Consider the following 14,576-nt stretch of genomic DNA (forward strand, 5'->3'; position numbering starts at 1 on the left):
CCAGTCCTCTTACTCAAAGGGATCAAATATTTGCACTTCTTTCTATTTTCTCTCTGATCCAACCTAATTAATTATTCTCCCAGAAGGTTACAGAGTCTGTGTAGATTTCTTATTTATTTATTTATTTATTTTTTGAAACAAATCAGGTTGTGCCTCTATCTGTCACCGGTGTTTTCTGTGTTATTTTGAGGAGATAACAATCCCATGAGTCACTTCTGTCTTTTTCTTGGGAGGCTTCAAATTAATTTATTCCCTTAATATATGCCCAAAGCCGATCGCCTATCTTAACAAACAGGCCACTGCATTCACAGATGTGCTGCAATGATAACAGATAAGATATTAACTGTCTCTACTCCTTTTCACTAAAACGTGTGCATTTGTTCTGTGCTTACAAATAAATAGAAGATGGGGATCCCATATCCTGACTCTCAGCATGCACAGATTGAGTGAAGCAGTCAGAAAGAAGCTAATGAGAGCAGAACACAGAAAATGGTCTGTGCTATGGGCAGCAAGTAAAACAGGCTCAGTGGATGTTATCTTGTAGTTAAGATGTGTGATTGAGAGAAATCTCATTCCTCCCAATCCCACCCTCCCTCCCTCATCTACTTCCATGCCCTTCTCCAAGTCCACTGATAGGAGTGGTCCTCCTCCCCTTGTATCTGACCCTAGCCTTTCAGGTCTCTTCAGGACTGGCTGTATTGCCTTCCTCTGTGGCCTGGCAAGGCGGCCCCCCCGGGGAGGGAAGGTGATCAAAGAGCCAGCCACTGAGTTCATGTCAGTGATAGTCCCTGTTCTCATTACTAGGGAACCCACATGGAGACTGAGCTGCCACAGGATAGCTGCCATGGGTTACAGGAGGAATTCTTACAGTAGGTTATGCAGTACTTGATGCCTGAGCTCTAACTGTGTGGACAGTGATAAGAGATGGGGACTGAAGAACAAAGGGGCAGACACAATGAGGAAGTTGCCCAATGACTCTTGAAACAATTCTACACCCTGATCTTACTGAACTCATCACATTCTGCTCAACATTTTTCTGTTTACAAGGCACTGGGAAGACTCTCTTTTCCTGTGGCATCGCACCATGATCATACTATTTGGCTGACTGACTCCTCTTAAACCTTAGGTGTTTCCTTGAATATTAATTTGGTATAGCAGCTCTCTGTGTTCATTGCTTTTCCTTCACTGGTGGGGTTTGGGGTGGGGCCAGCAGCCTTACCAGGCCACAGAGGAAGACAATGCAGCCAGTCCTGATGAGACCTGGTAGGCTAGGGTCAGATGGACAGGGAGGAAGGCCTCCCCTTATCAGTGGACTGGGGAAGAGGCATGGGAAAAGAGGGAGAGGGGGCTACAGCTGGGATACAAAGAAATACCTGTGGTAATTTATATAGAGAATAGGTTTATTATGTTTGATGGATTTAGAAGTTCAAGTCCAGGGTTGATCATTTCCTTTTTCTGCACCTAAAATGAGCACACTGTGGCGAAAGTATGTGGCAAAGAATAATATTTGGGAGTAGGCAAATGAAAGATAAAAGTGCCCAGTGTCCTGTAATGCTCTTTACAGGGAAACGTATAGTGATCTTCAAGCCTCCCTCTAGGCTTTACTTATTAAAGGTTTGGGGGTTTTGTTTTTTTGTTTGTTTGTTTGTTTGTTTTATTTTGTTTTCATTTTGTTTTTGTCACTTTAAGAGCAACACTACTGGGGACCAAAGCTTTACTGTCTGGACCTGTGGGAGGGGCTGGCTGTTTTAGTGAAAATGCCCTCCAGGACCTATCTATTTGAAGACTCGGTCCCCAGTTGGGTAGAGATGTTTGGAAGTAATTAGAAGAGATGGCCTTGGGGGAGGAAGTGTGTCACTAGTGGTAGGCATTAAGGTTTCCAAAGCCCAACCCTTTCCCAGTTAGCTCTCTGCCTTCTGCTCTTGGGTTAAGTTGTGCCCTCTCATGCTCTAGCACCATGCCTGCCCGCATGCCTGCCTGCTTTCATGCTTCCCACCAACAGCAGTCATGAACTCACCCTCAAATAAACCTCAAATAAACTCTTTTTTTCTATAAGTTACTTCAGTCATGGTGCCTTAGGATGGCAATAGAAAGGAGGCTAATAGGAGGGACACTGAGAACACAAACTTCACTGAGCAATATTTTGTTGTTTTTCCACTGGATATGGTGTGCACTAGCCTGAGTTGTCTGTGAGAGTTGATGTTGACGATCAACTTGACGGATTTGGAATCATGTTGGATACATGCCTCTGTGCATATGTGTGAGTGATTTTAATCTTTTTAATGGATGTAAAGATACATGCTGAATGTAGGTAGCTCCATCCACCCTATAGCTGCTGTCCCAGAGGGCATAAAAAAAGAAAGATCTGAGCATCAGCATTTGACTTCCTTTACCTTCTTCCTTTGGATATATTGTGTGACCATTCTGCTGCTACCATGCTTTGCCACCACAGTGAACTTCAATCCTTTCTATGGTGAGCTGACCTTGCATGTCTATCATCTCAGAACAGTTCTTTATATGGTGAGCAAACCTTGTGTGCTCACAGTCTCAGATTGATTGTTTACTTGTCTCTGACAATAGCCTCCATTAGACTTTACACCGTTTGACCTCTTGCATGTAGCCTGTTGCCTGAGAACTATGGGAAGTTAGTCAAAATTGAAATTATTGTCTGACTTTATGGATGAGGAATCACAGGCCATGAAAGGGTCTGACACATAAATGCCTGAAAGAAAAGCTGGGGTTAGTTACCTCACAGAGTGTCCTGTCTAGAAAGGGTACTATACTAGATGTTAAAGGTAAGAATGGTATCAGAGGATAGAGTCACCTGTGAAGAAGGTTGGTTAAAATGCTCACCCAGGTGACTTTGTGGAATAGAGAACGAGGTGTGGAGTCTAGGGCCAGGAAGAGTAAGAGATGCTAGAGCCTCAGTTGAGTCCTCTCTCCCTGAGCCCTAGATGCCACATAGAACTGATGTCAATATTTCATGGTTACTAACCCTATGGACAGTACATTTTAGCATATTGTTATTTTGGTGGAGTTTTATAAGTACTTGAAAGAAAGAAATATTATTTTTGTATATATAGGGATACACAAATTTATGATATCACACCCAAAACATCATTGTGAACTTCTTAAAAATAAAAGGAAAACACCAAATAAAATCTTTTAGGGGTTGGAGAAATTGCTCAATGGATAAAGCAATTACCACACATGTGGGATGACCAGAGCTCCCATGAAAGCTAAACACTCATTCATGGATGTAATCTCAGAACTTGCAGGAAAGCAAGGTGCTGGAGGTTTAGCAAAAGATCCTTCCCCAATAATAAAAATAGACACCAGTTCAGAAAGGTGCTTGGCATCAGTTTCAGAATTTTACACCCACTCACACAAGCATGCGTGCTCACACACCAGTATGATCCCATAAGCATGCACATGAGGAACAAACACATGCAAAAAAAAATATGTCTCAAGACAACAAAATGAAGAGAAAAATGTTGTTAAACATGGCATTCCAAGAGGATAGAACCGTGACAGATCCTAAAAGTCTCTGTGCCTCCCTCTAAAGAAATGTGCCTATTTTCACAATGCCATGAGGAAAGTGTCGTAGCTTCTATCTAGGGATAATATCATTGTGCGTTATCACAAAAAAAAAAAAAAAAAGAATGAGGCTATTTCACTTTCACAGCAGCTGGAACAATAAAATTGAGGCTATGCATTCAAAGCACCAGCTAAGAAAGGCGGTGGGAGAGAGAGAGAGAGAGAGAGAGAGAGAGAGAGAGAGAGAGAGAAATGAGTTCAGCCACACTTCTGAACATAACCAAAGTTATGAATGATCTAAACTCAACATATCTTTATGGACAAATAAGGTTTCCATTCTGCAGCGTCTTATGTGTGCTTTTGTCCCTCCCACCAGCCCCATCCTTGGTAAATTCTCCATATCATATTGTGCTGCACTACAGTATGTTGCCAACATTCACATATACCCCAGTATCTTTGGTGAAGCCGTAAAGAAAAGTAACCCACATATTTAGCTTTGAGATCCATATTTTCAGTGTGTTTTGCTAACACCTGAGCCTTTGATTGACACTGATTTTGTGTGTGTGTGTGTGTGTGTGTGTGTGGTATTCTAGGCATCCATCTCTGTGTGAATGGCATTGCCCTCGATTGCCTCTCTACCTTATTTCTTAAGAAGTCTCCACCTGAGAGGGGAGCAGTCTTACCAATCCACAGAGGAAGACAAAGAAGCCAGTCCTGATGAGACCTGATAGACTACGGTCAGATGGAAGGGGAGGAGGACCTACCCCTTCATTGGACTGGGGGGAGTACATAGGATAAGAAAAGGGAGGGAGGATGTGATTGGGAGAGGATGGGGAAGGGGGCTACAGCTGGGCTACAAACTGAATAAACTGTAATTAATAAAAATAAAAGAAAAGGAAAAAAAAAGAAAAGTCTCTTGCTAAAGCTAGAGCTCTTGGTTTTAGGTAAGCTGAAAAACTGGAGATCTCTGGGAATCAACTTGTCTCCCTCGCAAAGTTCTAGGATTTGAGGTGCATGCCTCCATCACTTCTGGCTTTCACCTGAGCATTAGAGATCTAATCTTAGGTCCTGTTGCTTGTATAACAAGCACTTTAACAACCACGTGGAACTATCTAAGCACCAATGAATATGTATATGTATATGTGTATGTATATGTATATGTATGTATTCATAAAAACCTACTTTGTGCCAATGTGCTTGCCTCTATGACATCAGCCTTTAATCAACTCTTGTATTCCCTCTGTATTCATTCTCCATTTACAGAGAAGGAGACCCGGGTGTTTTTTAGATAAGAATGTTATTTCTCTTTCTTTCAATTTAATGGTGACAGGATCTAATCCATGGAAGGATCAGCTGTGGCTGGGCTAGCTGCCCAATATTCATGACAAATCTGGAGAATTTCATCAGCATTTGGCAGTACTCCTCTGGCTCTTCAGTCAAGAAAGTTCTATAACTTTCAGTTTCTCTGCGTTTTCGGGAGAGCCCAGGCACATCTTCATTTGCTTACGTGTGTGTGGCCCCATTACCTAGGATGCTGAGCCAACCTCTGCAGCCCAACAAGTCTTCCAAGGAAACCATGGTCACATTGCCTTTAGCGCTTCACCTCCAAAGTACCCTGATGCTCTGAAGCAAACTGGAAGCCTCCTATTGTAGCTGCCATGTTTCCTAGATCAGTGTCATGTTTGCTTCTATCATAAGCAATAGCCCTAAGAAAGTGAGTACAAGAAGGGCTTGTTTCAAAGAAACTTCGAATGGCTCCTACATGTTTGCTTTTTCATAAAACCAGAAAGTTTGAAGCTATGAAGGTCTACACAAAATTGTCTTTACTCTTGATTCCAGTTTCATTATGATGACTTCATCCATCTATTGTCGCCTAAACCTTTGTGCAATGACAGAAGGTATAACAAATGTCAGCAGCAACAGACATTTTGACAGGACCACAGTCCACAGTGCTTGTTTTTTGTTGTTGTTGATTTTTATTTTGGTTCTCTTTGTTTGTTTTTATTTTCTTGAGAATTTAATATAATGTGTTTTGACTGTATTTGCCTATCTTCTCCCTGCTTCTTTGAGATCCACTTCACTTCCCTACTCACTCAACTTTGTGGCTTTTTTTTTCTCTCTTTTCCCCAAATGGAGTCCAATCAATTTGTGATATCCACATATGCTTGGTTGTGTGGCTTTTCATTGGAGTGCCATTAACCTATCAGGGTCTACACTCTTGAAGATAGCTGATATCCCCTCTCTCAGCAGCTATTAGTTTCCTATAACTCCTTGACTACAGGTGGGTCTTTGTGCCCATTTCTCTTTACTTTGTTGTAGTTTTGGTCTGGCTTGAGATCTTCTGTATATGGTCACAGCCGTGAGTCCAATGGTGCAGCAGGCACCATTTCCTTCTAATTATTTACCTCTAGCTCTTACACTCTTTTGTTCTCTCTTCTGCATTAATCCCTGATGTTTTTAAGCAATGAGTGTGGTTATTGACCAATAACTTATTTAATAGGAGAATAGAGAAATTCTGGAAGGTCATTGGCATGGCCACTTTTTTAATAAAAGTCTTCTTTAAATGATGGTTTGAAAGCTCCAAAAGAATATAAATCAGAAATATAACTATTGAGTTATAGCATGTGATAAGCCAGATATAGTCACTCATCTAAAATGACAGAGAAGAGTACAAATGTGAAAATATTTTATCAGGAAAACTGTTCAATTTCATTCCTTAAAGGTGAATATATTTAGTTTGGGCTCTCTAGAGAAAAAATACAAAGGAAATAAGTGTATATCATAAAAAGGATTTTCTTTTAGTTTTCTTTATGTGATGATTTTAAATTGGTTGAGCAATGGTTGTGTCCACAGTGGAAATACTGAGAGCACAATAGCAGCACAATCTTGGAGACTGAATGCCTTAATAGTCTCAATATTATGCAGAAGTCCTAGTTCCTGGAGAGCCACTAGTTTGCCTTTGAAAGCATAGACAGCTGAGATCTGATGGCAGTGAATGGTGGCAATAGCATCAGGAGCAACATAACAATGTAGATGCATTCACCAATAAGAGACAAAGGTAGACAGACCAAAGGAACAACTTATTTCTTTGGGCTTTCTCTTATCTGGGCTGCAGTAGAAAAATGCAACCTGTCCTTGGGAGGATCTTCTAGCTCAGTTCATCCTTCCAGAAAATGCTCCTACAGACCCACCCAGAGCCACCTCTCTTAAAATAATCCTGATCTAGTCAAATTGACAAGCAAGATTTATCATAAAAGATTATTATGTGAGTCAATGAATATGCTACTTTATGTTGAAAATTACAAAGGTGTGCATGAGAAGTAATAACACTATTCTATATCATATTAGGCTGATTTTACATCTCAAGTCATCTCAATGTGTTCAGATGTTACAAAAACTTAACAAAAAGTATACTATTGGCTCATTTACTAACAGTCATTTCACTTATTCATATTTTGAAATGTGTACTATGTGTTTACTTGGATTCTGTGTGTAAGGGCGACATACAGATTTCATCACTATGAATTGTGTTGTTAAAGTAAGATAAAGAGAAAGAAAGAGAGAAAAAGAGAGAATGTTGTCTACTCGTGGTGAATAGTGAAGTTTTAAGAATACAGGTAATACATTAAACAGAAAGAAAGTTGAATATATACTCCTCTTGGTTTTGTTCAAATAGAGGGTGGTGAGGAAAAAAAGTGAGAAAATTATAGCAGTTGAGAAGAAAAGTAAGAAATTGTGTGAAGGGCAGGAAAATTGAAAATCTGAAACTGATTCTAGCTCTGGGGAGGTTGAGACAGGGAGAAAGATAGTTTGAATTCAGACTGAGTTACATAGTAAAACACAATCTCAACAAAAACAGCAACAATAACAGAAACCGAAACTGAAAGGAAGAATTGTCCAAATTGAATTAAGGGTGTCCTGGAAACAAAAACATCTTGATAGATTGAAATTCTCTGGCTTCAGAGTCACTCAGCCCCAATACAGATAGGACCTAAACCATCCCACTCCACCCTGCTCGAGACATCAGTCCTATAATCATCTAAAGGATAAAGCAATAGATTTTTCAGTCAATATTTTATTAATTCCTTCTGCATTCTGTATTGTCAACTCTTTGCCTTAACGCTCTTCTGGTCCTCCCCATGTCTCTACGCCTCCAACTTTATATCCTTTTTTTTTTTTTTGTAAATTTAATAATCCATTGACTCAAATTTGTTCTGAACATACACTAATGGACATCTACTGGTACACGATAGACCTATCAGGACTCACACTCTTAAAGAAAACTGACTCTCCCTCTCCAAAGCCATCAACTGTCTAAAGCTTCTCATTTATTGATAGGGGTCCATGAGCCCTCTCTTACTCCATTCTCAATGCTGACTGGCTTGGTTTTGTGCAAACAAACACAGCTGCTGTGATGTCAGCAGTACAGTGTTCTTGATATATCTAGAAGAAACTGTCTCACAATCGTCTTTCTTGACCTCTTGCCTCTTACAGTCTTTGTGCCCCTCTTCTGAGTTGGTCCTTGAACCTTGGGGAGAGAGGTGATATAGGTGTCCCTGTTGTAGCTGATCATTCCACTGACACTTAGGCTCGGTGCCTTGACTGTTGTGAGTTTCTGCCTTCACCACTGCACCACCACCTAGTGCACTAAGAAACATCTTTGATGAGGTCTGAGGGTTTTACTAATCTAAACATAGAGAGTTGAGAAGAGTTTGAGCCTATATCCAATTAGCAAACTAATAGTAGTACCATCTAGGAAAGTATTAGCTGTGCCCATTGCCTTAAAAACAAACAAACAAACAAACAAACAAACAAAAACCCAGCAAATAAGTCTGAAATTATGTGCCCATCCAAGAACTGACAAACTTCCTTTTGGGAAGCCAAGAGATTTGGAAATCCACTCAATGATAAATTGCTTTCCTCCCATAATGAACCAGGCATGGTAGCTTATTTCTGAAATTCCAAGACATGAGAAGCAGAGAGAGTAGAATTGAGAATTGTTTAAGGTCATCCATGGCTACACAGAGCTCAAAGCTAGCTTGAGCACATGAGATCTAACTTCCCTTAAAAAAACATTAAGTAAAAGGGGGTAACTATTTTGGGTTGAGACTGAACAAGAAACAAATATGAAAATTTAAAGGAGCATTTAGTTAGCTGGGTAGATAGCAGGGAGAGCATCCAGTTATATACTTTGGGAGGTTGAAAGGGCTTCTGCAATTTTCTTTTATTTCCTGTAAAAATTTATTTATTAATTGTTCATACAGTATACAGTATTCTTCCTGCATGTGTGCCTGTAGGGCAGAAAGAGGGCACTGGATTAAAGTATAGACAGTTGTGAGCCACCATGTGGCTGCTGGGAATTGAACTCAGGACCTTTGGAAGAACAGCCAGTACTCTTAATCTCTGAGCCATCACTCTAGCCCCTTCTGCAATTTTCTTGTTTGCATCTTAATCTCTCCTTATCTGGCAAATAAAGAAAAAAAATCTTTATAAATTAAGAAATGGGCGTTTTTCAGGCTCATCGTGTTAGTGATATCAGGTGTTTTCTCTAGGTTAATTGAAATGTTAAAGTTTAAGTGATCCTTCTGATAACTAACTCAAAGCTTTTCCCCAGTTAGTTGTAAAAGGGGCTGTTGGGAGTTTCCAAAGTCTGACTGTATTGTGTTGTTTCTCAGCATATAAAATTATTTTGCCTTGAGTCTCTGCCCTAACTTTCCTTTCCTAAATTCTTGGATTACAGGCAAACACTATGAAACCTGCCTCCCCTTTGAAGCCAAAACATCAATCTACATCAGAGACCAGGCATTCTGAGATACCTAATGAAATAGTGACTTTCTTCTAATTGAATCATTGTGTCTGTAGTAAAGAAAAAAAGGGGGCGTGGTCCAATTTTGACTATCAACTTAAATGATTGTAGTTAGCTTCCACCTGCCTGAAGGTACTACTATGTTTTACATAAGAGCCAGTAGATCCCTTAATCTATCATTGTTAAAGCAAACACGGACATCATCCCCATTTAATTCAGTGTTGTTTAGATAACATACATTGATTAAAATCCTATGTCTCAAATTTTTAAAATCATATTTGTGTGTGTATGAGGGAGGGGAGGGAGAGGAAAAGAGAGAGATATGCATGTGCCATGGCTCAGATGTGGGGACCAGAGGGCACCCTGTGGGGGTTGTATCATTTTCTACTTCTAAAATGCAGGACTTGTGGATGCAACTCAAGTCATCAGACTTGGGAGGAAGATACCTTACCTGCAGACCCAAGGTCAAATGTTTAGTATCTTGATGGCTTTGGTTATTACTGAGTGCTTTAAAACCAGAATGAAGTTTGAATAGATAACATTATGCACATCTTAAACATGATACCCAATGAATTTTAAGATATTTATATATTAAAGCAGCTGTCACTCAAATTGAGATAATATATTTGCATCATACCATATGGATTCCATTTACATTTCCTTCTGGTACAAATACTACCATCTTTAAGAAGGTTAATACTACCTCCCTTACTGAACTTTTCTACTGTCATTTTTGTTTAATTTTTGCTTCAAAAGACAGGGTTATGATCTGTATCTGAGATTAGCCTGGAATGTGGTGTATAGCATAGGCTGACCTTGAACTCATGTGAACTCCCTTCCTGCCTGTTTTACCCTCTGATGCTGAGATTACAGGCATGTATCAGTGTGTCATGTTATACAGAATCATACTTTTATCTTACACTGTCTGAGTCTTGCTTTTTGCTGTTCTTAAATGTCATAAAATCCTATTATATGCAATCATTTATATCTATGAAAGGATGAAAAAGATTTCATTCACTCAGCTCTATATTGAGGAAGTGATTCATCACTCATACATTGAGTGATTTATTTCATTGGGCAACACTCTACAATGCATTTATCCTTTTATATGTTATAATTTGTTAGCTTGTGAATAGTCTGCAAATATACTTCCAGATGCATCCCATTTTAAGCATAATATCAATGCATATATATATATATATATATATATATGTTATGTTTTTATTATACTCATGGGGGGAAAAGTAAGGTTTACTAGGTGAATTCATGCTTTCTAGTAAATGTAACATTTGAGAAATTGTTTACAACTGTTCTCTCCATCTTCTTGCTAGAGATCACTTAGAGAGCTTTCAGTGAAATCGTGAAGGAAAATGGTGGGAAGAGAAGGAAGGTAATCAGAAAGCCAGATTATGTAGAAAGATGGAGCTAAAGAGGCAGACAATAAAGAATAAGTTAAGATCATGGTTGACACACAAATATTAGTACTCCAGGGCTGGCATGCTGGCTCAGTAGTTAAGAGCTCTTACTGCTCTTGCAGATAACAAAGGTTCATTTCGCAGCACTCCCATGATGGCTCACAATCATCTGTAACTCCAGTTCAAGGGTATCCAACACCATTTTCTGGCTCCGTAGGCATCATGCTAACATATGGAATACATACATACATATAGGCAAATGCTCAGATAGATAAATTAAAAAAAATGTTCAGAGAATTCTTTGAATGGCAATCTTTATATCTAAAGTCTCTGTTTATATCTATAAACTTGGCAGTCCCTTGTCTGCTGTATACTCATAACAATATAGGTTCCCTGAAAAGTTTAGTTACATACGAGTTTGACAGCTACCAAAACCATCCTGTGACAAATCCTCCAAAATAAATAATCACATAATTTTGCTGCTTAGGAAACAGATAATCCCTTAATTATTTATGATCTCTGTTGTTTTCTCAGTTCTTACACAATGAATCAGAACCAAGCAAAATTCCACATGCTCTATTTCAATGCATGGCTTAGTGCTCCTGGGCTTCTGGCAGTTACACTTTTAAATCAAATACAAGTTGGCCAAAAGCCCGTCACATTGACATTGATATTTAGGGAAATAATCTATTCAAACTTTAGGGACATTGCTTTTAAAAGTTGAGTTGCAAATTTCTGTCTTGTTTATAGAGGTAAAGCAGACAAACAAGGAAATCCCTATGAGAAACCCCAAACTCAGCATGCTCACTGTTACATGAGATTCTCTCAGACGGTTGTGTTCTACACCAATTAATTCTAAGAGGCCGCTGATCCACCCATACACATGTACCAGCATCATCCTTGCAGATGGTGGTGTCTTGTGCTGTGGCTTGGTTATATCCAGACCCCGTATGACAGTGTTAATGTGGGTGACTTCTAGCACAATCTTACATGACTTCAAGAAAAGCCCAAGTATATTTCAGATGTAGTCAATAATAAAAGGACAGGAATCCTTGGAAGAGCAGAGTCGATATTTCTTACAGGGACTATGTGCAGTGTTTTCTTCTTTGCAAACAGAAGGATTAGAGAATTGCTGTTTTCAGTGGGGGTAGTTAGAAGTGAGCTTCTATTAGACATGACAGAAGCTTTATAGTACATCTCAGAAGCAGGAGCTATTTTGATCCCATTTATAGATTACAAGAGTAGATGTTTGAGTTAGATTGCTTGGTGAAATTTACAAAAGATGGTATCTGAAGAAACTAGGATTTATCACAGAATCTCCATAGTCCCTACCACTGTTTTCATTGTTACTGCTTACAGTCTATTTGAGGGAAGGGAGATTTACTATAGAAAGTTCTTTTTTAAAAAAAAAAATATAATAAACCTTTGTGAGTTGACCAGTTACAAGGAAGGCACCCCTTTCATAGTCGCTTTTTCTCACAGAGTTCTTTAGAAGAGGAAGCTATATCACAGGTTTATATGTGTGTTTTATGAAGGGAAATACCGTGGGAAGAAGAGGAAGGAGGAGAGGAGAGTATGTGACTATGCTCCCTGGGTAATACCCCTGTTGAAGGGCAGCTTCTGCCTGCACTCATGGAAATGGGCCGGGCAGGAGTCACTTCAGACACACAGTAATTACAAAATGGAGGAATGACCTTCAGTCAATCAGTTGCAGGCTACATATAAAGATGGGCTGTGAATAATGTCTGAGCCAGAGAAAGTGCAGGGAGAGGAAAGAGGGGAGTGCGGGGTCCTGAGTAGCTATGCTTCTGTCTGAAGGGTAAAAGTAGAGAGACATGGTGGCTACTTTTCATTTCCACCGAGGGTTGGGTGCATCTTCCCTGACTGCAGGCTATCAAGCCCTCAAGCCCTCAAGAACATTGATAAATTATCAAGAGGTTAAATCTTCCTGCCTTTCCTGCTGTGTAGTATACCATACCATGCAGACATCCATGGTATTTGTCACTAATTGGCCAGTATGTCTCCTTAAGCCTGCCAGCAGAGACCTATAAGACTTTTCAAGCACATAAAGAAACTTGTGTAATATTGGCTACCCAAGTTTTGAGCCCCAGGACTCATGGTAAAGGTGGAAGAAAGGCCTGACTATACGAAGTTGCCTTCTGACCTCCACACACAGTATAGTCCTTGACCTGAGCAAAAAAACTTATTTGCATTTTTTTCCTTTCTGATCTTTTAGGGGAGAAGCCTACTTTGCTAGATTAACTTAGTTAATTGAGCAGCATATTGTGATTTGGATCATAGAAGGTGTCACATTAAGGTCAGGAGATAGAATCTGACAGGAAAGGAAGATGCTTTTAGATATTATCCAAGCTTGTCTTTACCAAATATGAGAAAATCTTACTTCCGTGACTTTATCCTTATTTAATAAAGTTTAGTTTGAGCAACAAATGGTATGCACATGGTCATACTTGTTTTTCATTTAGAGGCTGATGCATCAACCATACATAGAGAGGACCTAGACCATCCCCCCTTCCCTGCTCAGATATAGCCCATAGACAGCTCAATCTCCACAAGGGTTCCCTAGTAATGGGAGCAGGGGCTGTCTCTGGCATGAACTCAGTTGCTTGCTCTTTGACACCTCTCCCTAGTAAGGCAACCTCACTAGGCCACAGAGAAAGAGGATCCAGACAGTACTGATGAGACCTGGTAGGCTAAGGTCAGATAGTAGGATAGGAGAACCTCTCCTATCATTGGACTAGGAGAAGGACATGGAGGGGAGGGGAGGGTTACAACTGGGATACAAAGTGAATAAAATGTAATAAATAATAATTTAAAATTAAGACAAAAAAGGGAACTCCAAGTTGGTTGGCATGTAGCTGAATGAAAGGGAATTACTATTTGGGCTTAGCATGCAGGTTTTATGTTGTAAGTTGTTGGTATGTAGAAGGAAAATGTGCTAAAATAACATGTTGAAAGAAATGCTTTAAATAAAGATGGATCCAGACTTCAAAAAAACAAAAACAAAAACAAACAAACAAACAAAAAAAAACAACTTCACAATAACTACTGAAGACATATCACGTAAGCTCTCAAGATGAAATTAGATAAACAGTGACAGAAATCAGACTCCTATTTAGTATCATCAGTGAACTTCCAAGCAAGTTTACTCCTTTTGACACTTCATAAAGAGGTTTTGTTCCCTCTCAAACTAGTGTTTTGGTTTGGTTTTTCCTCTTTGGCTTACTCTTGTTGAATAGATGTTGTTACTTTTAGTTACTATGGATATCACAGAACTAATTTCAAAGGTTTATTTTTACTGCTTTATTGGGGAGTCTTCTTACTTTGTAAGGCAGACCATTTCCTCAGGGAAGTTGGCTTTAGTTTTGCAATCAACATTCCAAGAATTTGTGAGTTACTGTAATGGAATGCATACTCAGCATAGCTGTTGCTGGTGTTTCTCACTCAGGACCTGAGTTAGACAAGTGCTTCTTTATTAATAAGACAGATATATAAACAAACTAAACACACATATTTTTATTTTGCTAGATTGGTCCTTACAAAACCAGCTTATTCACTCCATAAGATATTGGACAACTACAAATTCAAACAAATTGAAGCTCAGGTTCTATCTCCTGACCTCAAGGGACATCTTCTATGGTCCAAATCATAATATGCTACTCAACATGGTAGGTAGCTAATTTAATCTGGTAAAGTAGGCTTCTCCCTTAAAAGATCAGAAAGAAAAAAAATACAAATATCAATATAAAATACCTCTGTGTGTGCATGTGTGTTCTCATACATGAACATATATTTGTGTT

General features: G+C 39.3%; 1 protein-coding gene across 9 annotated transcripts in view; it reads left to right on the top strand.

Moving 5' to 3' along the window:
- The window catches only part of Grm7 (glutamate metabotropic receptor 7), a 920,878-nt gene that overhangs the window by 459,661 nt on the left and 446,641 nt on the right, over positions 1 to 14,576 (top strand). The window lies entirely within an intron of this gene.

Source organism: Meriones unguiculatus, chromosome 5 (assembly GCF_030254825.1).
Source record: "Meriones unguiculatus strain TT.TT164.6M chromosome 5, Bangor_MerUng_6.1, whole genome shotgun sequence".
Classification (NCBI taxonomy): domain Eukaryota; kingdom Metazoa; phylum Chordata; class Mammalia; order Rodentia; family Muridae; genus Meriones; species Meriones unguiculatus.